Source organism: Argiope bruennichi, chromosome 2 (genome assembly GCF_947563725.1).
Source record: "Argiope bruennichi chromosome 2, qqArgBrue1.1, whole genome shotgun sequence".
Classification (NCBI taxonomy): domain Eukaryota; kingdom Metazoa; phylum Arthropoda; class Arachnida; order Araneae; family Araneidae; genus Argiope; species Argiope bruennichi.
The window spans coordinates 123,479,043-123,502,591 of NC_079152.1; the positions used below are offsets into that span (position 1 = coordinate 123,479,043).

At 29.3% G+C, this 23,549-nt stretch overlaps 1 long non-coding RNA gene across 1 annotated transcript; it reads left to right on the top strand.

Moving 5' to 3' along the window:
• Window positions 1-1,297: 1,297 nt before the first annotated feature.
• LOC129990640 (uncharacterized) lies at window positions 1,298-23,203 on the top strand. Its single transcript, XR_008785828.1, has 5 exons — window positions 1,298-1,643; window positions 11,925-15,913; window positions 16,855-16,927; window positions 18,062-18,283; window positions 22,708-23,203. It is a non-coding gene; the product is annotated as an uncharacterized LOC129990640 (long non-coding RNA).
• The last annotated feature ends 346 nt before the right edge of the window (window positions 23,204-23,549 follow it).

The window sequence follows — 23,549 nt, forward strand, 5'->3', positions numbered from 1 at the left end:
TCGCAACGTTAGGGTTCATAGCCGAGTAACAAAGCCACTAGACAAAAGTGCACACTCTTCTCCGGAAGTTGTTATCTGGCTTATAATGTTACCACCACAACAGTCCCCCACCAGTGAGTCGGTAGAGTTTGTGCAGGTTTGAGACGCGTGAGGATAGAACCTGGGACCTTTAGGTTAGCAGTCCAGTAACTAACCGATTTTGCTAAAACAGCTGTTCGGGCAGAAGCGCTGTTACTGGCTTATATGTGATTCACCACAAGTTTATCACGCCAGTTATGGCGAGCGACGAACGTGATTATCGCGCCAGGCGTTATGGCGAGCGACGAACGTTGATATCGCGCCAAGTGTTATGGCGGGCGACAGCGAGCGTGTGTGAGTGGTTGCTGCCGGTAGATGGAGCCACGACAGGTGAATGAAGGATGCGGTTGTTCAGAACCAAGGTCACCAATGTGCAAGTTGAGGTTCCAACTCGCAACGTTAGGGTTGATAGCCGAGTAACAAAGCCACTAGACGAAAGTGTACACTCTTCTCCGGAAGCTGTTATTTGGCTTATAATGTTACCACCACAAAGGGGTGTAAAGAAGATAAGATCCCCTGCAGTAGGCCAGGAAATGCCAGATATAGACTTTCAACCTCAGGGAAACCATTATCCAATCCCCTTGATTAAGTCCCCTTGATTAAGTTAAGGAAAAAACCAGTGAATTTGTTTAAAAGTTAACGGACCAGTTATTCTAATAATTAGAGAATCATTCGGAAACACAAATCACGGTATTCACGGGAAGCGTTTAAAGTTGCGAAGTCAATACTTTCTCAGTGGTATCTTTCCAATATCAGTGACTTCGCACTTGACAATACCAGTATCTCATGAAGATAATTCTGTGACAGACTTTCTGTTGGCATTCATTCTTCAGGCCTTCACCTATTAGCAGAATATAGAACTAAAGTGAAAATATTAACGAAATAACAATTTTTTTTATTAAATTTTTTTAAGAAAATACCTTTCTTCAATAAATAAATTAAATAAATGGTTTTGAAAAAAAATCAAAACATTAAATTTTTGCTCAAATATATAAAGTAAGTTCAATCACATGTTGCTAAAATTATTAAGTTAAATATTAATTATAAATATTAAATTTTATTAATAATACTAATTAATAAATTTTTGTACTAAAAGTGTGAATAAAATTTTAGTTATTAGGAACAAATATTTAAAAATAACAATAGCAAAAATATTTGTTATTCAAAAAATCGTTGACTGTGCATCTCAACTCCGTAAATGCTGCTGAAATTACAATTTCTTTATGTTGTTCTGGCTGCGCGCTGCTGCGTTTGAAATTTCTGGAACCGGCGTATAGTAACCGTTGTTGCTATTTTTCTCTGCCTCTTACTTCTTTCCAACTTTAATATTTGATCCTTTCGATACATAAACTGTTGATGTGAACAGAAAACTTGAATTTCATTGTTTTTTGCGACAGAATTTCAAATTTTTATAAGCATATGTTTTTAAAAAAATACTGAAAGTTTGTCTTTGCAATATGGCTGCCCTGAACATTGTTAATACAAAACAGCACTTTTAATGCTTTTCCAGTTGAGTTCTGTATAAAAGTCAGATTTTGAAATCTTCTGTAAGGTCGAGATAAAAGGTAATTTATTTTTTAATGTAGTTTTTCTTAATCACCCTTTTACTTTTTTGAAAATTATTATGTATGCGAATGTACTTACAATTGCTGAACACATTTCTAAGTGCAAATATTTTGCTTTAAATGTCATTGGTAAACAAGAATTTTTATGTAGTACAATATCTTGTTGCATATTTTATTAATTATTTATATACAGTGTATTTTATGTTGCCATTCTATATTAATACATCCGAAATTTGTTATAATTGCTATTATGTACTTAATAATCCGTCGCATGAAGAATAGTGTGCCTCCGAGTTTGTCGCCAATATGGCAACTCATCGGAAGCAACCTAGCAATTCAACGGTTCTAGCAACCCTAATGCTGCTTTGTTTACTACTTTTTGCAATGGTTGAGTTGTACATGAACTACAGCTATATTATGAAAAATTTTAAGTTAAAAATATCGATTAAATATTTTAATTTTGTTCATCATTATAATTAAAAGTTGATTAAATAAAGTTAAGCTTATAAATAAAAGTTTTCTTTTTTTTTAATGTGAATACGAACATAAAAAATTTATTCTCTTGCAATTTTTAATTGTCAGTATGCGCTTTAAAAAATCGTCTGCATTCTCATTTTAAAAGACAGCTGCAATGGAATTCTTCGCAGTTTCCGTAATTCTTTTGGTGTTCTAACGGTTGATTTTATTCTTAATTTGTTATGTCGACAGTATTTCGAACCTGTAGAATGGATGAAGGGTGAGTGGCATATATTTTTTTACGAGTTGATGAAGTTGGGAAAAGGATGTTTGAAATTTTGTATGAATGTTCCGGTTGCTTCTTTCTTACACTTTTTTTCTTTTGGTTATGTACTGTTTGTTATCCACACAGTCCTTATATTCAATGTGCTAGCGAAGTTACTAGGCTCCCGCTGCTAGCGAAGCTTTAGGATGTTTTTTTAAGTCCAAAAAAAATCTATAGTTAATTCTACAGTTCTTAAGTTAAAAAAAAATTCTACAGATGCCGAAGGCACCTGGCTGTCTGAAAAAAAAAAATAACTTATCAGTAAAAAGTCCTGATTATATGGCGGGAAATAGTAACCTTAACTGTTCCATGGAAGTATTTGTTTATTTTGTCCGCCATCTTTATTGGCGACTTGGCAGTGTTGCGCAGTAAGGGGCACACTATTCGGTAAAAGTGAATTTTAGTGTGCACCCAGCTGCGCCAACAATGCCAAGTCGCCAATAAAGATGGCGGACAAAATAAACAAATACTTCCGCGGATTAGTTACGGTTACCATTTCCCGCCATCTAATTAGAACTTTTTACTGATAAGCATTTTTTTTTTTCCATGCTGCCCCGTGCCTTCTACAGATCCCGAACGGCATCTGTAGAAGGCACCGGGCAGAATTTTTTAACTTAAAAAAACATCCTACGGCTTCGCTAGGAGCGGGAACCTTGTAGCTTCGCTAGCACAATGAACATAAGGACTGTGTGGATAACATGAACTGTACATAATCAATTGAAAAGAAAGAATGCTGTACCAACGGATTTCAGAGGGAATTCTGCCCGGTGCCTTCTACAGATGCCGAAGGCACCGGGCAGAATTTTTTAACTTAAAAAAAACATCCTACGGCTTCGCTAGCAGTGGGAGCGGGAACCTAGTAGCTTTGCTAGCACATTGAACATAAAGACTGTGTGGATAACATAAACAGTACATAACCAAAAGAGAATAAAAAACGGAGAAATAAGTAATCGGAACATTCTCCATACAAAATTTCAAACAAACATATTTTTCCCAACTTCATCAACTTGTAAAAAAATATATTCCACTCACCCTTCATCCATTCTGCCGGTTCGATATCAAACCATTCTCAATACAAAATTTCAAAGCATCCTTTCCTAACTTCATCAATTCGTAATATATATATATATGCATATTTAACTCACTCTTCATCCTTTCTACAGGTTCGAAATACTCTAATAACATAACAAATTATGAAGGGAACCAACCGTTATAACACCAAAAGAATTATGAGAACTGCGAAGAATTCCATTGCAGCTCTCTTTTAAAGTGAGAATGCAGGCGATTTTTTTAAAGCGCATATTGACAATTAAAAATTGCAAAAGAATAAATATTTTCTGTTCGTATTCACATTAAAAAAAAGAAAGAAGAAAATAACTTTTAATTATAAGCTTAACTTTCTTTATTTAATAAATTTTAATTATAATAAAGAACAAAATTAAAATCTTTAATCGATTTTTTTTTTTAATTTAACATTTTTTGTAATGTAATAGTAGTTTATGTACAACTCAACCATTGCAAAAAGTAGTAAACAAAACAGAGTACGGTTGCTATAAGAGGGATCCGATGGGTTGCAATATTGGTGACAAACAGCTGGTGCACACTAATCTTCACTTAGGCCGTCTGAATGTTACAAGGGGGTTCAAAATAATGATTAAAACTCATTATGACTGCCTTTAAAGATTTATTTTATGCAGTTTATTTATATATTTTTTATTTTAGCATATTCTCATTGTATTTGTTAAATTATATCGCTGCCAATCTAAACTTGGTTGCAAAATCTATTATCGAAGGATAAATATTCTGTTTCTAATTCTTGATTTTTTCCACTATTGTCATAATATGTCCATATTGGTCCCGTCTTCCCCATCTTTTTGATGTTTACCTAGTGCATTAAGTAATCATTTAAATAACAATATAATAAAATAAAATTGAAGTATGTAAAAATTCAGGAGTATTGATATAGTTGTAGGTTTTGTAGTACATATTTATTGTTATAGTTCTGTTTTCTTCAGATGTGTTTGATTCAATTTTTAATAAAATATTTTCCTACTTAGTTTTATCAGGTTAATAAATGCTATTCAATATCTAAATTTTAAAAAAAGGTAATATTAGTGAAAAAAGTTTGTGAAGTCTGTCATAAAATGCTAATCAAGTATCTATTTTTGTTAAGGATTCTTATTTCGTCGCCAATCTTAATGTTTGTTAAAATTTTAATAATTAAATATTTTTTGCAATTCCTACTTTAATAGCTTCTTCATCAAAATATTTTAAAACTTCAAATTTTGATAGTCGTATAATTCACTCATAATATTATAGATAGTCGTATAATTCACTCATAATATTATAGATAGTCGTATAATTCACTCATAATATTATAGATAGTCGTATAATTCACTCATAATATTATAGATAGTCGTATAATTCACTCATAATATTATAAAGGCCTTCAGTCGTAACGTAATCTGTATCTCTCTAAGTTTCTGTTAGCTCCCGTAGACTTTATGCTTTAAATTAGTAGAAATGATTAATCTGCAATTGATCTAATAATATTTTTTACTGAAACAAAGCGTTTTCTTTTTTTTTTGTAATATGGTTACTGAAACAGTCACTGAGCCTTTAAACTTTATGTGCACTAAAGAATATCTTTTTTAATTTATATAATATCTCAAGAATTTGTCAACAAAATTTTCTCTTTTTCATGAGCAGCTAGATTAATTAACAATGCTTAATTTTAAATGCATCAAACATTAAGAAAATAAACAAGAGTCCTTTAAAATAATCGGTCAAAAACAGGTTAAAAAAATACTAAAAAAACGATGTGCTTAAAACTATAAGCATATTCAAAAAATATATGACAAACATAGATAAAATTTAATTACAAAAGCATACAACTAACCTAAAAATAATTTAAATCAAGTCCGCATCCGTTGATAATAGTTGTCAACAATCAGAACACAATGCACATGCGTGAATTTTTCTATGCCAGTTGAGGTAATGCTCTGCAGTTTAGAAATTTTTAATTCCCTTTATTCTGTTTTACTTTAACTCAAAAGTACTTCAGAGTAAATCTGAAAGACCGATTCATTAGCAATGTTTAATTTTAAATGCATCAAACATTACAAAAATAAACAGAATCGTTTGAAATAATCGGCCGAAAAATGTTAAGCTTAGACTCATTAGCGTGGGGGAAAAACAAACTCTGAAGCCTTACTTATTTGGCGGTGGAGAAAATAAAGATTTTTTTTGGCGGGAAAGTTAAAATTAAATTAATAATTAAAATTCTAATAAAAAATTCATAATAAAGGGACCCCAGGTGCACATTCCTGTCCTCCAAGGTATACATGTACCAAATTTGGTAGCTGTAGGTCAAGCGGTTTGGCCTGTAGAGCACCAACACAAACACACATTGAGCTTTATATAAGTATAGAAGTAATATGGGTAGGTTAATACCTGTTTTTGTTGTATCGGGTTCAGGTTGTTTCTGGTATACTATTATACCTCATACTTTCACTTGATACAACTTGAAACTGATTCTCTTGTGAAAATGAAACCTGGCACTTCAATTTAACACCAAAGTCTAAATACCACAAAAAATTTTTATTAACTTTTTTTTTTTTGACACTTATCAAAATTATTCAACTAATTCTTCTATATTAGACTGCTTATTTTTAGCATATTATGTGAAAAAGATGGTCACTGTTTGTTTGAAAGCCGTCGGTGTCATGAAAATTGTTGTTCTTGAAAACCTGAAAATCTAAACTATGAATAGTATTTAATTTTTCAAGCAAAAATTTATATATCAATTTCAAAAAAAAAAAAAAAAAAAGTAGGAGGTAATTGCTAAAACAGCCAAATTTGAAATATGAATGTCGGGACTTACTTGGTACCTTTATTTGTAAAAGTTAGGGACAATTTCTTTCATTTTCTTCGCAGAATATGTATATTCAGATCTGAAAAGAATAATCAAACAAGATAATCTATCATGAGATGTGTACTAGATATAGAATGCGATTCTAGTCTAATAGGATTGAACAACTTTTTGAATGATGTGGTGTGCGATTCAGTAGAGTTTGAAGTGTTTAGAAGTCGAAATGACAAATTTTCTCCAAGTTATATCAGAAACTGTGTGAAGTAATTAAGGTACTGATGATACAATCCTATGACCAGGCCCTAGTTGAAAAGGAATTTTACTTTATTAAAAATAATACTACTGAAAAGATTGAAAAATTTTAAAATGAAATGTGTTCCAAAGCATTTGGTTCAGCTAAATTTAAAGAAAGAAATAATTGTGTTGAAGTAGAAATTTTCAAATTACAAAAGAATTTCTATATGCAGAAAAATGCTCGCTCTAAATATGTTAAAAAATGGATAATCTCAAAATGGATAAAAGCATAATAAAAGGTAACAATCATGTAAATTGAATAATTTAAAATAATAAAGAATGAAAACTGGAAATGATTTTTAAACTGCCGAAATCTGGGAACACACTAGTTTAAAAAACAGAAAATAATAGAGATTTTCAGTGCATAGCAGAATCAAGTAGTTTTAGGAATGGAAGCTTTAACAGTGTGATTTAAAATATTTTAATGGCATGTTTCCTGTTCATTTCTTTAAAAGGAAATAAAGACTTATTAATTTGTAATTGTCTTTCTCATTTTCACCATTATTCTGCCTAGAAAAAGTGAGAAATAAGATTCTTAAGGAATTTTTAGTAAAAATAGGTTAATTTTGTTTAAGCTAAGTTGTGAATGTGTTTGCAAAGTCAGCCTTTAGTAAAATAGCATCTTGTAGTTTCTGTGTAGTGGCTAGATCAGGGGTGTTTGTGCTCCGGGGAAACCCCGGAATTCCGGGGATTTTGAACTTCGATACCCGGAAATTCCGGGGATCGTCGTTCAAAAGGAAGTAGGAATAATAATGAATTATTTATTTTGATCTGGGTAATTTTGTTTGCTTTGAAAGCAGAAAACGCAAGGTCAGTGTGTGTGGTCAAAACTCTTCCTTTCTTTCTCCAAAGGCAGTGATAAATGCGTGAAAAGGGGGAAAAAACTTCTTTTTTGTTCTTTCCTTATTGCGAGTTATGACTCATTCCCCCGGTTCTCGGACATTCTCTTCTGGATTCTTTTCGGCAAGTAGGCGCGGCAGAAAAAAAAAGGGAGAGACTTCGTTCGACCAGATGTGCGATCACGTGACCTGGGTTCAAAGGTCTTAATTTTGCAAAATTAATGGTTATTAATTTTGCAAAAAAGTATTTCATTGAACTTTTATAATTAGGCCATTCAATACTTCATAATTGTAATTTTTCATTTCTCCCCCCCCCCTTCTCGAAATGCCAAAATGTCGGTTGTAAGTCCGTAAAAGTTTCAGGGGATTTTTTGGGGTCCCACAAACACCCCTGCTAGATGTAAAAGTGCCTTGCATTATGATTTCAAAAACCAATTTAAGCTGTAAGTTTTAGCTTATTAACTGAAGATGAATAAAAAAAATCAATGATTTTTTTAAAAGTCAGAATGGGAACCTTGTTTCAATAATGTTTCTAATGGGGGCCCCATATCTCATTGATTCAATTAATAGTTTGAATTCTCAACACAGCTACAATGTTGATCTTTATTGTTATAATTATCTATGTTACAATTTTATATGTATATTAGCATTGCTGGCATAACATCCAAGATGGAAAAATTAGCTTTAAACTAAAGTGTAGCCTCCACCCGATATGACATGGGCATGTCACATAATATCTAACAAACATAGAAAAATATTTAGAAATCATCAAAAATAACTACAAAACAATTTTTAGTTAAACTTTGATATACAGTCATTTAGCGCTTTGCGAGGTTGGCAATTTTTCAGTAGTGCTTTTGCTACCATTATGCTATTGCTGCCATTTGCGCAGCAATTTGGTCATTTTGCTAAAATTTGCGATGAACAATTTTTTCACAAAAATGACACTAGATCAAAGTTTAGATTCACTAAAAATATACAATAGAAAAGCTGTTTTAAAAATATACAAATAACTCATTGTACCTCTGTTCCATACTTGTTTATCAGCTCTGCATAATCTGATATGAAAATAAAATTCAGCTTGCTTCATATTTCTTTGTAAATTATATTGGATTTTTCCTCCTGGTGCCAAGACAAAAAAAGATGCTTGGATGTAATTCTAAAACGTGCTGCATAAAGTTGTCCATGGACTTCAATATACTAAAACCTTCTCCAATAAATGCCCTACAAAATGGTACATATATCTCAATATCAGTTAATTTTGGGGGGCATAATGAGTTGTGAATCGCTGTTTAAAATCAAACATAAACAAGGAAAAGGAAAAAAGTCTCGCATTTGCATACCACAGCTCTTGCTATTTGAGCATGTGCAGATAAGTGCAACGCTCAGATATTGTTAATGCATGCACAAATCGTAGTAGGAAAATAATTAAAATCGCAATTATAAAAATCCTTTTTTTTTTTTTTTTTTTTTTAAATATGACTTCACTATACTAAACCTTCCCCAGTAAATGCCCTATAAAATGGTACAAATATCTTCAATATCGGTTAAGTATTTCTCTAGTTTTTCTCTTTGAAACATAGAGACTTTCAGGAGACTTCATTTTATACTATGTAATTCTTATTTTTATTATAGACTAGCCGCCTTTGGCGACCAGCTGGTTCGCCAATCTTAATGTTCGTTTAAATTTTAATAATTAAATAGCTTGAACCGGAGTTTAACCCCCTTCTCCGCCAAGTTGCAATAACGCGCCAAAGCTGGCAATCTTTATTATGCACTATGATTGAACATCTGCTCCTTTGCTTTTGAACATTTAACAAGGCCGTTGTTGGCGATTTTTAAAAATGGCGCCAAGCAGGGGGTTAAACTCCGGTCGTACCATTAAATATTTTACGCAATTCCAACTTTAATAGATTCTTCAAAAAAATATTTTAAAACTTCAAATTTTGAGAGTCATATAATTCACTCATAATATTATAAAGGCCTTCAGTCATAACGTGATATGTATCTCTCTAATTTTCTGTTACCCCTCATAGAATTTAAGCTTTTAATTAAAGTGTAAATGATTAATCTGCAATTAATATAATATTTTTTAGAAACAAAGCATTTTTTTTAATAATATGATTACTGATAATAGTCACTGAGCGTTTAAACTTTATGGGCACTAAAGAATATCTTTCTTAATTTATGTAATATCTCAAGAATTTGTCAACAAAATTTTCTCAGATTCATCATGAACAGATCGATTCATTAACAGTGTTTAATTTTAAATGCATCAAACACTAAGAAAATAAAATGAATCGTTTAAAATAATCGGTCGAAAACAGATTTAAAAAGACTTCTTAAAAAACGATGTACTTAAAACTATAAGCATATACAAAAAATATATAACTAACATAAATACAATTTACTTACAAAAGCATGCAACTAACCTAAAAATAATTTAAATCATCCGTTGATAATGTTTGTCATGGCAACAATCAGAATGCACATGCGTGAATTTTCTTCGCCAGTTGGGGTAACGCTATACAGATTATACATTTTTAATTTCCTTTATTCTGTGTTATTTTAATTCAAAAGTACTTCAGAATGAATCTGAAACATGGATTAATTACAATGTTTAATTTTAAATGCATAAAATATTAAGAAAATAAACAGAATCGTTTGAAATAATCCGCCGAAAAATTTTAACCCTAGCCTCATTACTGTTGGGAGAAAAAAAAATTGAAGCCTTACTCATTTGGTGGGGAAAATGGAAGATTTTTTTGGCGGAAAAGTTGGCGGTGGAGAAAATAGAAGATTTTTTTGGCGGGAAAGTTAGTTTTTAATTAATAATTAAAATTTCAAAAAAAAGGACCCCAGGTGCACATTCCCGACCTCTAAGGTATACATGTACCAAATTTGATAGCTGTATGTCAAATGACCTGGCCTGTAGAGTGCCAACACACACACGCACACACATTGTGCTTTATTATAAGTATAGATTTAGAGTTCTTATGACTTGAAATTTTTGAATTTATTCGTAAGATTAAGTTGTGTAAAAAAATTAATGACTGGCAATTTTTTTAATTGTTTATAGAAATGCTCATCATCTGAATAATTTTTTTTTATATTAGCTCATTTTTTAAGGTGTTTTTATTTTTGCTATACTTTTGTTATACTGTGAACATTTAATCGTAGAAAACACCTATGCCAATGCAGTTTTCTGGGATGGATATAAGGCTCACTTGTATTGAAAGCTTCAGGAATGTTTTTTTTTTTTTTTTTTTTTTTTCATCCTTGAAAATTGCCTAGATTGTGTCTAGTACCCATGTTTTCATTCAAAATATTAAAAAAAAAAAATCATTGTTATTATGTACTGTTATTATTACTTGATTGTTTTATGGTAGAAAATGCTTTCTTATTCGTATTCCTCTAAACAGAAGCTTTATTCCTTTCTATCTTCATTTATCTCTGATAAAAAAAAATGGAAATAATATTTTATTTGAATTAATTTAATTAAATTAGTTCATTTTAAATTAATTTGAATATATGCAATGCATTTGTGAAAAAAAGATTTTTAAAAGTGCTAGCTGTGAATGGATTGTTTGTATTACACATTTTGATCAGTTGCTAGCTTGTCTCATTTTTTAACCCCATCAGGATAATTTGAGTTGATTCAGTGATTTTTCATTTGAGAACAGGGAAAGAGACCCTTGATTATTTGGTTCAGTTTGAAAGAAGGTGAAAATTTTAAGAGGAATGGATTGATCAGCATTATTCGGATCAATGTCCTTGATACATGGTTTTTATTCTGCTGTTGATTACTGCATATTTTGAAGCGGAAGAGAACTTCACACACAAAAAAATTAAACTAATAAGACAACCAACAAAAACATTTTATCATTTGATTTTTTTTCTTTGAATATAAAAAAGAAAAATGTTAACTACTGCAAGGAAGAGTGGTGGTGGTGTGTGTGGGGGGGAGGTGAACTGAATTCACATTTTAAATGTCTGAAGTAGAAAAATTTAGAAAATCCAACATTCACATAATTTCAGATCAGTCGTACATCTTTGGCAAAGAATTAAATTACTTCACAGGTTTTTCTCCGAATTTTTATTTATTTTTTTTATTTACAAAATAAATTTTCTTAATGCTACTTTTCGTTACTATGCTTGCACTTCACTGAAGTTTGGTATGCAAAAAGATGAGCAATTATTACATTTCTTTAGTCTGCGAGTAATCCGAGATCACACTGTTGCTAAATTGTAAACATTAAACATATCCTCTTTTCATATTTCCGACAACAAGCAGTTTGGAAATGGCGATTTATATTGAATAGCATGTACTATTTTGACAAATTTAATGAAATTAATTTTCTTTATTTAGCTTCTAATATTTTGTGCATGACATGCCAAACACAATTTTCTTTTTATTTTCACATATGTGAAGCTATTTTCTTATTTGTGTATGTTTAATAGATATTTTAATAATTTACTTATTTATTATATTTTAGATATAATAATGAAATCTGAACAGTTTGCTTTGTTTGGTTTTTCGGATCATCCTGATGAATCTGATTCTGAAAGTATTGATGGAGAAGACTTGCCACCTAATCAAGTTATGGAGGATCCAGTAAATGAGCATGTAGTAGGTGAAGAGAATGGTAGTTCAATTGTTCATCCAGGAGGACTTAATCTGGCGGGACAAAGCTTAGTAATTACTGAGAGCGCTGACGGATCCGAAATTCTTATTTTTTTGGAAAATGATCCAGCTTTGAGTCAGCATCTTTTAAAACAAAATGCAAGTGTCAATTCCATTGAGAGTGGTATATGTGATGTCAATCTCAGTGAAGAAGATTCAAAACAAAAGGATAATACCAATCCCAATGAGGATGATTCAAAACAAAGGGATATTGGTACCAATGAAAAAGATCCAGAAGAAGATAATGTTAATCCCAATGAGGATGATTTAAAAGAAGAGGATATGTAATATTGAGGATGATTTAAATCAAAAGAATAGAGGAGAGTTGGGAGGAATGTGACAGATTTTTAAAAAAATAATTCACTAGTTTGGAATTCAGTTTACAAAAATCTAACAGTATGTTTTTAATTTATTTTTTAAAAAATAGCAAAACAATAAGCTTTTATTTGTTTAGTTAAAAATTGTAGCATTTTTATCCCACACTTCCCTTATACGAGGGAGGTATGGGACAATGTTTTAAAAAAATAAAAATTACTAAATATTTTTTTTAATCCTTTTCATTTAATGAATTATGGTTTTGAACATGCCAAACAGGAGCTGATTTTGAAATCTTCATTGGTGCTGCCACATCTTTAAAAGTTTTCTTTTGCAACCATCTCCACTGATTGTAATTTGCTATTATTTCGTAGATTTTCTCTAACTGGGTGTTTTTTCTGACATTTTTATAGAATATATAAAATTAGTAATTCTTTTTAATTTAGTGCAACAAAAGCTTTAATAAATAACTTTCAGAATTTAGCTTTTTTTTCTTTGTTTAAAATTTATTAAATTTTATTATGTTTGCAATAGAATTTCCTTTAACCGAAATTAAGTGGTAAACATGATTTTATACAGAAGGATCTACTGTATGTGTACATAATTTATAAGATACAATTATTAACAAAACATGTTTAGATACACTGGTGCTCTTAAGTGAACTTTTGAAAAAGAGTGGAATTTTGTTTTATGCTTTTTGTTTTGGTTAATGTTAGCTGAACGTGAATCATTAGCATATTTAGAAAATATATTGAAATGTAAGCAAGTATGTCCCATTCTTCCATCTGTAGAAATTTTCTTCCAAAATGTATATCACGTAAAATATGCTATATTTAAGCATAATATGATTGTTAGTTTGTAAACATATCTTTGAGTTAATTATAGGTTTAATATATTTTTATTTTACAACTAATAAGATTATAAAAAATTATTGAAAAAATAATATTTGTATTTACTTCTGAGGCATAAAAATCTGTTTTCTATTTTAAATACAAATAATATCATAGATGGTGTAACAATTATGATCAAGCAAGGGACTATAGCTGCTTTATTTAATAAAGAAATTAGAAAACGATACTGATCTTTTATTAATTCATAAATGCAGCTGTCCCATTCCTCCCAACTCTCCTCTTGTATCAGTTGTATTGAAGATGTTTCAAAGCAAAACGATTGCATTATTTTTAGTGATAATGATTCATATGCCTTATTTAATGTTGATTAAATTCAAAATTTGGATAGTAAAATTTCTAATCTCTTTTTAAAGAAATGCAAATTAAATTAAAATGCAATGAAAAATAAAGGTTGATTTAATAATGGTAGTGACTGGATATCTCAATGGATATTGTCCTAATTCAAAACTTGGGTAACAAAATTTCTAGTCGATCTTCAAACAACTGACAAATTGAAATTAAGTAAAAAGATAATTTTGATTGCGATGATAAAGATTCAGATACCTTAATGGACAATGACCAAATTCCAATATCAGATAAAAATTTCCGATCCTTCTTTCAATAACTGCAAAAAAGAAATTGAATCTACAAATTCTGAAGAAGGCCTGCTTTGACATTCAGACTCGTCCTGAAAGACTTCTTTTATCACGTGGTGATAATTCTAAACAAATAAGGTCTTTCTTTTCTGTAAACTGTGAATAAAAAGATCATAATCTTAATAAATTTGAAACAGCTTCAGTTTGTTAGTTCAAGTACATTAAAGAAGGCCGTATATGAATATGAATTTGAAAAAGTTCAAGCATTTTAAATCTTAAGTTGAATCACAATACTTCTCTGTGTGCACAGCCTTCTGATATGAGAAATGCTAATGTTATAAATACAGGAGTTGATGCCAATCAAATCTGTCAGGCAGTTGGTTCTGTTGTTGAAGGTTTGATTGGAAATCTAACATTTCATCAAACATTAACTTCTGTCCATAAAACATAATGAAAATCTTCCTGGCAATCAAAATAATGAAACTTTCTATGATAATTTTCAAGATTTGTTTCTTCAGGATTCACAAAGTGATGAAAAAATTCAGAAAGGTGTTACAAATTCTGATGAAGAATGAATTAAAAATAAGCAAAATTCTGTTTGTATTGAGATAAACCCTACTGATCAGGATGAAAAAATCTGAAGAAAAAATGGTTGTGAATAATAATACAAACAAGAATATGGATTTAAATTTATTTGCTTCTGATGAAATTACTGTGAAACCAGCACAATGAACTTATGTTTGTAAAAAGAGAATTTCTGATTCAGGAAAAGATATTGAACAGTTTTCTTTAGATGAATTATCTGATCCTAAAGATGAAATCTCTTTGTATTCCCCAAAGATTTTTTTGCCTTGACAACAAATTATGAAAGATGAGAACATTTGGACTGATGAGAATGGGTATGTTAATTTAATCCTTCTGACATGACTGCAGAATAAGACTATGATCTTCAGATCATTTTGAAATAGCTCCTGAACCTGTTAAGGATACTGAAGATTCATTTAGTATATACTGGGAAGCCTGTTTAATGGAAGCATCATTAAACCTAGAAATACAGGGGAAAATGGAAGAGGATGCACCAAAAGCATCCTGTTCCAAAGGTGTAATCTCCGAAAAGTTTTCTTGCAAAGACAATTTGAAATCCTTCATATTAAAATATGTTAGAAATGGACAACAATGGGACAAGCTAATTGAAAGTTCGCCAGTTAAAATGAAGGATGTATCTTAAGAAAAAAGAAAAATTAGGGAGAAAATAAAAAACAGGTAGAAAAGAACTCTTTGTAACTCTGAAAATTTTAATAGATCACCTTCTGTCTCTAAATATAAAAACAGTCGGCTATGTAAGCTTAGTAAAAAATATATATCTATTTTACATTCAACATTTTCTTCTGAAATGATAATAACTTGTGGTATTGAGTTTATTAATAATAATTCAATAAAAAAAAATAATTCTGGTGCAATTGATGATCTGAATATTCTTGCAACAGCATTTGAATAATTTCCAATGTAATTGTTCAAATTGTGATTTTGTTAGTAATGGAATAAATAATCTTATTATCCACTTGAAATACTTTACATTTAAGCCTTCAACCAATATGATAAATTATCGAATTAATGACATGGAAAAGAGACAATGAATACATGGAAATTTCACTGAAAGTGATTTTCCTGTAGAGAAAGAAGTCTTTGAGTGTTATGATAGCTTATTGATTTAATGACATGGGAAGGAAGACGAGAGATACACGGAGATTTCTCTGAAAGTGATTTGTCTGTAGAAAAGCATTCAAGGGATATATCAGATTATTACCTTAGGGACTTGGAAGGAGATATTGAATATGTGGAGATCTCACTAAAAGTGATTCACCTGTAGAGAAGCATTCTACTAATATAATAGACTACCAAGTTAATGACATGAAAAGGAGACAATGGTTATGTGGAAATAGAATTGAGAAGAGTTCCATTTCACAGAATTTTTCAAGTGGTTCTGTTATTGATTATTAGTAAGTATTTAATTATAGTACTTTCTTTTTTCTTTAAAAGAATTCTCAATTGGTTTTTTTTTTTTAAATTTATATTTTGCAGTTCAGTATTCTTAAATATATATTCTATCGGCGTTGCTTCAATAATTGTTTTCCTTGACTTTTTTTTTTTTTTTTTTTTTTTTTGATCTGTTAATTTAATTCTGGATAATCTGCAAATATTATGCGTTCAGTTCTTGAATGATATATAAAAAATGTTGCATATTCCATCTAATAATGTTGGTTTTGGAATAAAGATTGTACTTGTATATAAATTCTAATGGATTCATGCATGAAATTGGTGGAAATTATAGTATTCTTCAAAAATCATATCATATTTTTAACTATATTTAGCTTCATATGATAGTTTTCTCGGAGTGTAAAGAAATTAATTCATTTCTATTATCATGTAAAAATGTGGTGTTGTTTGGTTTGGGACTTTGAAGCTTCAAAATGCATTGGCAGAAAATTAGCAATGTATTGCTTTTGAATCAACTTTTCACTTTTGGGTTATTAGAAAATGATAAAGAAGGTTGTTTTGTTTGAATTCTTATACCTAGAAGAAACGATTCATCATTAGGTTATACTTAGCACTATTTATCTGATTCTGAAAAATAACAATTATAAGAAATAAAACTTTTATGAGCAATTTCAGTAATGTATAGTATTAAAAAAAAAACTATCATTACTTTGAGTTGTCTTTTTAGATTATTTTTTTAAAATATTTTTTCAAGAATTGTCCGACTTCTTACATTTACAACTATTTATTTTAAAACTATTTAATGATTTCTTTAGTGCTATGTTTTAGAAAGCATTTTGGTTTATAAACATCTTGATTAGATTTTTACTTCTGATCTTAATAAAAAAAATTGTTTTCATTTAATTATGGAATTTTAATCTTACGATTTCTAATTCTTTTCAAGCTTCTAGTGTGCTGTTTGTATTCCTGGTGGAACATCCTGTAGTCTGCCAAATCATTTAGCTCTTGCATGTGAGGTAATTATTGAACATAAATATTCCTTTATATATAGAGAAATGCAGCAAGGATAAATAGTGCCTAAAGCACAGCCCCCCCCCCCCCCCCAGCTGTTCTTCTTGTTTAAGTTTAAAAGATGAAATAATCTTGTCTTTATGGGGGAGAAAAATGGATTATCAATAATTTCTTCTTCAATCTGGCCTCCTCCTTTCTACTAGCCATCAATAAATATCCTTCCTCTCCTCCTTATTATAGCACTTCTTTATTATTGAAAAACCAATGTTTGAAAAGATTAAATGTTTAAAAATGAAAATCATACATAACTTTAAAAAAAAAAGACACCATTTTATGAAATTCAGCAATGATTCTTTAATATTAAAGCTTTGGTTTAAACTTAGTAATATTAAGTTTTACACTTTACATCATTAAGTCGAAAAGTATTGCCCCCCCCCTCAAACATTATGCAAATCAATGATTTATTTCAGTTAAAATATTTAGCTAAGTTGTATAAAATAGTATTAAATTAGATTTATATTTATTCTCAAGTACAAGTATTCCTGTGGTAGATGCATCTCATTAATTTTCTATCGGATCGGAAAAGTAAAAAGGGAATAAAGAACAGCTAATAACTAAAAGTCATTTGTACATTAGTCAGCTTGTAGTAGTTTTCCCTGAAAGATGCTTATGTTTCACATTACCATATATTCTTTTTACTGTAATTGCATGTCGCAATGTATTCCTTCTTGTAATTAAATTTCTCATATTAAATATTTTTTCTGCTAAAGAAATTTAAAAAGTTTTAAGTTACTATCTTGTGGCGTCAGAATATTACATTTAATTGCTTGGTTAATATTTTTTATGGCAATAAATGGATTTTATATTGAATTTTTGTACCAAGAAAGTTGATTAATACAGATTTAAATTTAAATATATATATATGTATTAAATGTAAGTGTGTATGGGTTTATCAGTAATTTTTGATAGTGCTTTAAAATTTATTGATAGTGTCTAAGATTTATATTCATAATAAAAATTACTCTTTTTCATAAAAGTTTGATTTCGTTTCAGAACATATTTCCACGCGATTTATTTGTATTGTGTTGTGATTTTATATTGTATGATTAATTCGACCTAATTTTACATTGTTGTTTCAGGTTATTAATTCTGAGCCATCTAAAGATAATTTGCACAACTTATTTTGCGAATATGGAATGATTCTTTCAAATGATCCTATATCTGTTCATTCTGACATATACTAGTTACGATTCACTGTAGGTTAGTTGGTCGAGTTCTATTAGTGTGCTAGTTAAATTCTATAGTCTATTCTCAGCTCTGTGTTAAAAGTGCAGTCACTGAAGCCTCACAGAGAAGAAAAGGTATGAAAAAAAGTTTTATAATAGTTTATTCTTATGCCCTCTAATTCTTCTAAATCAGAGTTGCCACATCTCCAGGAAAATATAGTGATGAAAATTTCTATAAAACCCAGGAAAATACAAGGGATTGTAATTTTTTTGTTACATCTAAATAATGCTGATCTCTGAGCATTGCATTAAAAGATTATAATCATATCATCAAAAACAAAAATACTGTGTAATCGCAGAAACTTGACTCTTTTCTTCTCCATTCCATCTGTGAAAGAATCGCAGGTATTAATATCGGCTATTAAAATGTTTAGTCACTCACACTATGACTTTATTAAATGGTTGTTCTTTAGTATTCATTCAGAATAGACTGGAGAAGTTTTTTAAGCAATGAGCAGTTTAAAATCTGTATTTAATATAGATTTGATATATAAAAATATGAGTCCTGACTTTGCTGCGTGGGTTAGAAAAGTCTACTGCTGGCTTTGTAAGAAGATAATAAGCTTAAGTAATAAGGGGAAATAAGCACTTACTATTCATGCTAAAAGAGGAAAGCATAAAATTGTGTGCCAATTCAAAAAAGTCATCATTGATTTTGGATTTTGTGTCTGAAAGGAATGCAAAAGATAATGGTCAAGTCCGAACTTGTCAAATTTGATGTCCAAAAATAAGCCAAATTCGAACTTTTTAATTCCAAAATAATCGTTTAAAGCTGAACTTCTATTGGTATTAAAATTTGTTTCACCATTTAATATATTTATTGATGTATCAGAAATATTTTCACATATGTTTACTGTTAGTGGAATAACCAAAAATGTAATGATATACATTATTTCTAAGGGATTAGCTCCTTTTCTTTTTTTTCCAACTATCTCTTAAGAAATCTTAACATTAAAAAGTTTTTAATATGCTTTAGCAACATTTTGTATTGCATTTTACAAAAATACCAAATAGATCTTATTGTTAGATACTGGTATGGATCGACTAGTATACTCTCTAGTAAGATATTAGAATTCATTATTTTTAAGGTACACCTCTGCGTAAGAATTAGTTAAGTTGTATCAAGTTTGGACATACAATTACTTTTACAAATTAGTATAGATGGACCAAATTTAAATTAAAAATTTTTAAAACATATCGGAGAACTTTCAAGGGAAAATGACTAAAATTTTAGATCTAGGTACTTTCGGACTACACATAATACATTGAGCCTTTCAATAAGGAAAATAGATGGTACTGTAAAAGCAATGTAATGAATATTTAAAGATAGTCCAGCTAGACATGCTGATTTCCCAGAAATTACTGGTTCTCCTGAATTTTCATTGAAGTTTTGTTTTTTCCACTGGATTGTCAATGTTAATGTGAAAAGTTTTTGGCAACATTAAGAAATACAAATTTTAATTAAAAAAAATTTTCTTGATGTACCATTAGTGGATATTATAAATGCTTGTCAAGATAAATTGACTCTGTTTAAAATTAGTTTCTCTTATATTAATTACTAATATTTTTCTATCATTTCTATAAAAATTTCAGACAGCTGAACTAATGGTGCCTTTCTTATATGAAATTTTTTTATAGAGCTTATAAATCTATAGCCGAGAAAAAAAAATATTATTAGAATAGTGACTTCAAATTATTTGATTGCTATTGGTTCTGCTGAAACGGGGGGGGGGGGGGATGAAGTTTTTGAGCAGAGTGTTTTACATTTGTGAAGAATACTATAGAAAATTCATGTCTTAAATTTTTACTATTTTAAAAACTGCATCTTGTTTAAATTCACATTTATTGAAGAACCTTGCTATTTCTACTCAATAAAGTTGCAGAGTATTGTTATTCTATTATAAAACTACCATATGAATGCTGTTCATTCATTTTCTTCTATATTGCACATACATACTGGGAAAATACAGGGAGGAATTTTTCCCCCCAAATTTGAGTGGCAACCCTATTTAAAGTAAAATTTGCTTTATGTACTAATTCTGTGTCAAAGTAATTTGATTCGCCAAACTAAGAAAGATATATGAATGTCCATAAATTCAAAAGTCAATTATGTGTTTTACATGCAATATTTAAAATGGAATATTGCATTTGAAATTGTGCTATCAAGTGTGAATGTAGCATGTTTATTGAGCATATCCTATCTGTAGCAAAAACAGCATACAATTATATATTAGAAATAATAGAAAGGTAAAAAGAAATATATAAAAGCTGGTACTTCTGGTACTTTCATTTGTTGGCCATTCTTATTTCTGATCATTTAGAGCCATATTTTTCTTAACCCTTTCTCATTATTATGATATATTCATAATCTTTCTGTTTGTTGTTGTTATGCTTTTCTTTAGGTTCCATATATAACAATTAATTTACACCAAAATTTTTAAAGATAAAAGTGATATTTTATATAATTGGATATATTCTGGCATGTATAACAAAAGGCAACAATTACAAATCAGTTATATATTAGTACTCTTCTGAAATATGATTTCAACAAAACATTTGAAGATTTGCACAAATGATATTCAGTGTTGCCATCACAAATATTAACTCTGACTCAAATGGTTCACTCACTCTGTTCTTCTTTAAGTTTAAAAAAAAAATTGGAAAAAAAATAATAAATTAAGAAAAATTGGATTTATTGAAATTGTTGAATATCTAATATGTATTAGTTTTATATTTGAAAAAGAAAAGGCATATTTTATTATTGTCATCACTTGTTACATGTTAAGTTCATATTTTTCAAATTTTTATAAAATTTGATTCTAAAACTCATTTCCTTACATCAAAAAAATTAAATAATTTACATTAAAAATGTAATTTTTAAAATTTTTGTTTCATAGTTTAGATTGTCATTTGAAATAAAGCTTTAATTCATTGTTTTATCCTGTAATCCTTTAATTTATTTCCGCATTTGCCAAAATAATTTCACTACTCTAACCTTATTTCTATAACTGTATTTATATAAATCTAATTAAATTGAATATTTATATAATCTAATTAAATTTAAACTATGTAATTTGTAGGAGGCATCTACTTTTAAATTATTTTTATCAAATTTGTCCTAAGTGATTTTTACTTTAAATAAAAATTTATTTTCAATACTACTACCCATAAAGCTTTGCTCACCTTGTTGAGCAATTAAGAAACTACATGGCCTATCAAAATATATAATTAGTTACATTATATCTGTTTGGATTGTTATCCCTTCCGCATTTTCATTTTTCATAAAGATACATTGTTGCAAAGTTATTTCTATTGACATTTGATCCAGTGTGACAAACAATATTGATTTCTTTGATTACATATGTTGATTGTAATGATATTTTGACTTCCACATCATATATTTTTCCTCTCTCATTTTCCATGCATCATCTCGTGTTTTTTTTTTTTTTTTTTTAACTACAATAAAATCAGTTTCATGGAAGGTTTTTTTTCCCCCATCGCTGTATTTAATATCAGGCCTGTAAAATGTAAAATAAGTTTAGGTATTCAAACTGATATCCTTAAATATTTGATTTTTTACAAATTCTTCACAAACCAAATACAAACATTTATGGTGTGTATTTTTGTTAATGCTGAATTGATAGTAAAATATCAAAGAAAAGTATATTTTGATATTTTTATTTTGTGAGCAACAGTTGTACATTATCTTAATTAAACATTTGTACTGAAATATCTTCATTTAGCGACCATAAACCAAGATAGTAAAATAGGAAGTATGTTAATTTAAATTGTAAACATTTCCTGAAGAATAAATGTCCCCCATGCTCTTTTGCAAGTATTATAAAACCAAAGCAATTCTCGATGAGCAGTCATCTTGCTGCAGAGAGTGCATGTGCATTTTATCTGATAATGGTCATGGTAATTTTCTGTATTTTTGAAAAAAGGTTGGTCATTAGTATGAATGATCAGGTAAGTATTTTATTGGTTCAATAAAATGTATTTGATTTTAAACTGGTAATGTAGTAATATTAAAAGTACAGCTAAAATTTTGAAAAAAAAAAAAAAACATTTAAAATTTCAACTATGTAAAGCAAAATGAGAATTTAATTTTGCTTGTTATATGCATTGTAATTGTGAAATGTTTTCACTATTAACATATTCCTTGAAATAGAATACTTTAGATTTACTGGGTGCTTTAGCTGGCAAATTGATAATTGATGAATTCTGTATAAATGAATGAAATGGTTTTGCAAGTCGAACATATTATAAAGAGGCGAAAGATTAACTTTAAAAAATAATATTGATGTTATGACATTTCAAGCAAAATTACATTAGCAGTATTTAGATCCTCTTCATAGCATAGTATGTATATTCCAGAAATGATATTTTATTTAATTTCATAATTAAATAAAATAATAATCTATAATTTTTGTATTCTTCTTTATTTATAAGTATATATGTATAATTCTTTTATTTATTCATTTGTTACAATCTTACAGCAATTTGTATGTGTCAAATGCCAAGATCTTCTTTCCCTTATTTTGAAGAAGCAAGAACAACCATTTATAAATTACAAAGAGTGAAGCCAGTGAAAGATGTTGAACTATATATTTACAGTTGATTGCAATCGATATTCTCTATGTGCTTTGTTATTTATGTGTTGAATTGGCTGCCACGAACTATCATTTATAAATTAAAAGGAGTGGCTCCAGTGAAGATGTTGGACTATATATTTACACTTGATTGCAATCGATATTCTATATGTGCTTTGATATTATCTGTTGAATTGGTCACCATGAACATTAAAGTTAATCTGGAAATTGGTGATTTTAAATGATATAAATGTTTAGTCAGTTTCATCAGAGATAAATCATTTGTTGTGGTTTAATTTTCTTGTTAAGAATTTCATTCATATGTATCTTTTTGAAGTTATTCCTAGCACTTGCCTCCTGTAGATACTTAATTAAAAAATCTTTTGTGTGAGTTGTTCAAAAAGAGGAATCCTGTTTATTTATTGTCTACTGTTTAATTTAAAAAAATAGTTAATTAACGTAGTAAATAGAATTTTGCAACACTTTTTTTTATATCATTTATTTTTATGAAAATTTTATAGCTGACACTCATAGTGTTCACACAGATATAACAATAAATCATTTATGGTAATTGAAGTAGCATAAAATCAATTTTCTGTATTAAATGCTCTGAAATCATCTGTTGGTTCGAGGAATGAGTTTTAATTGTGAAATGGTGAAAATCCAAGATCAGTAGAAGAGTTCAAACAAGTTGTCATGCCACCAAGAAAACACAGAGTATAAAACTTGACTTAAAAACCGGAAAAATG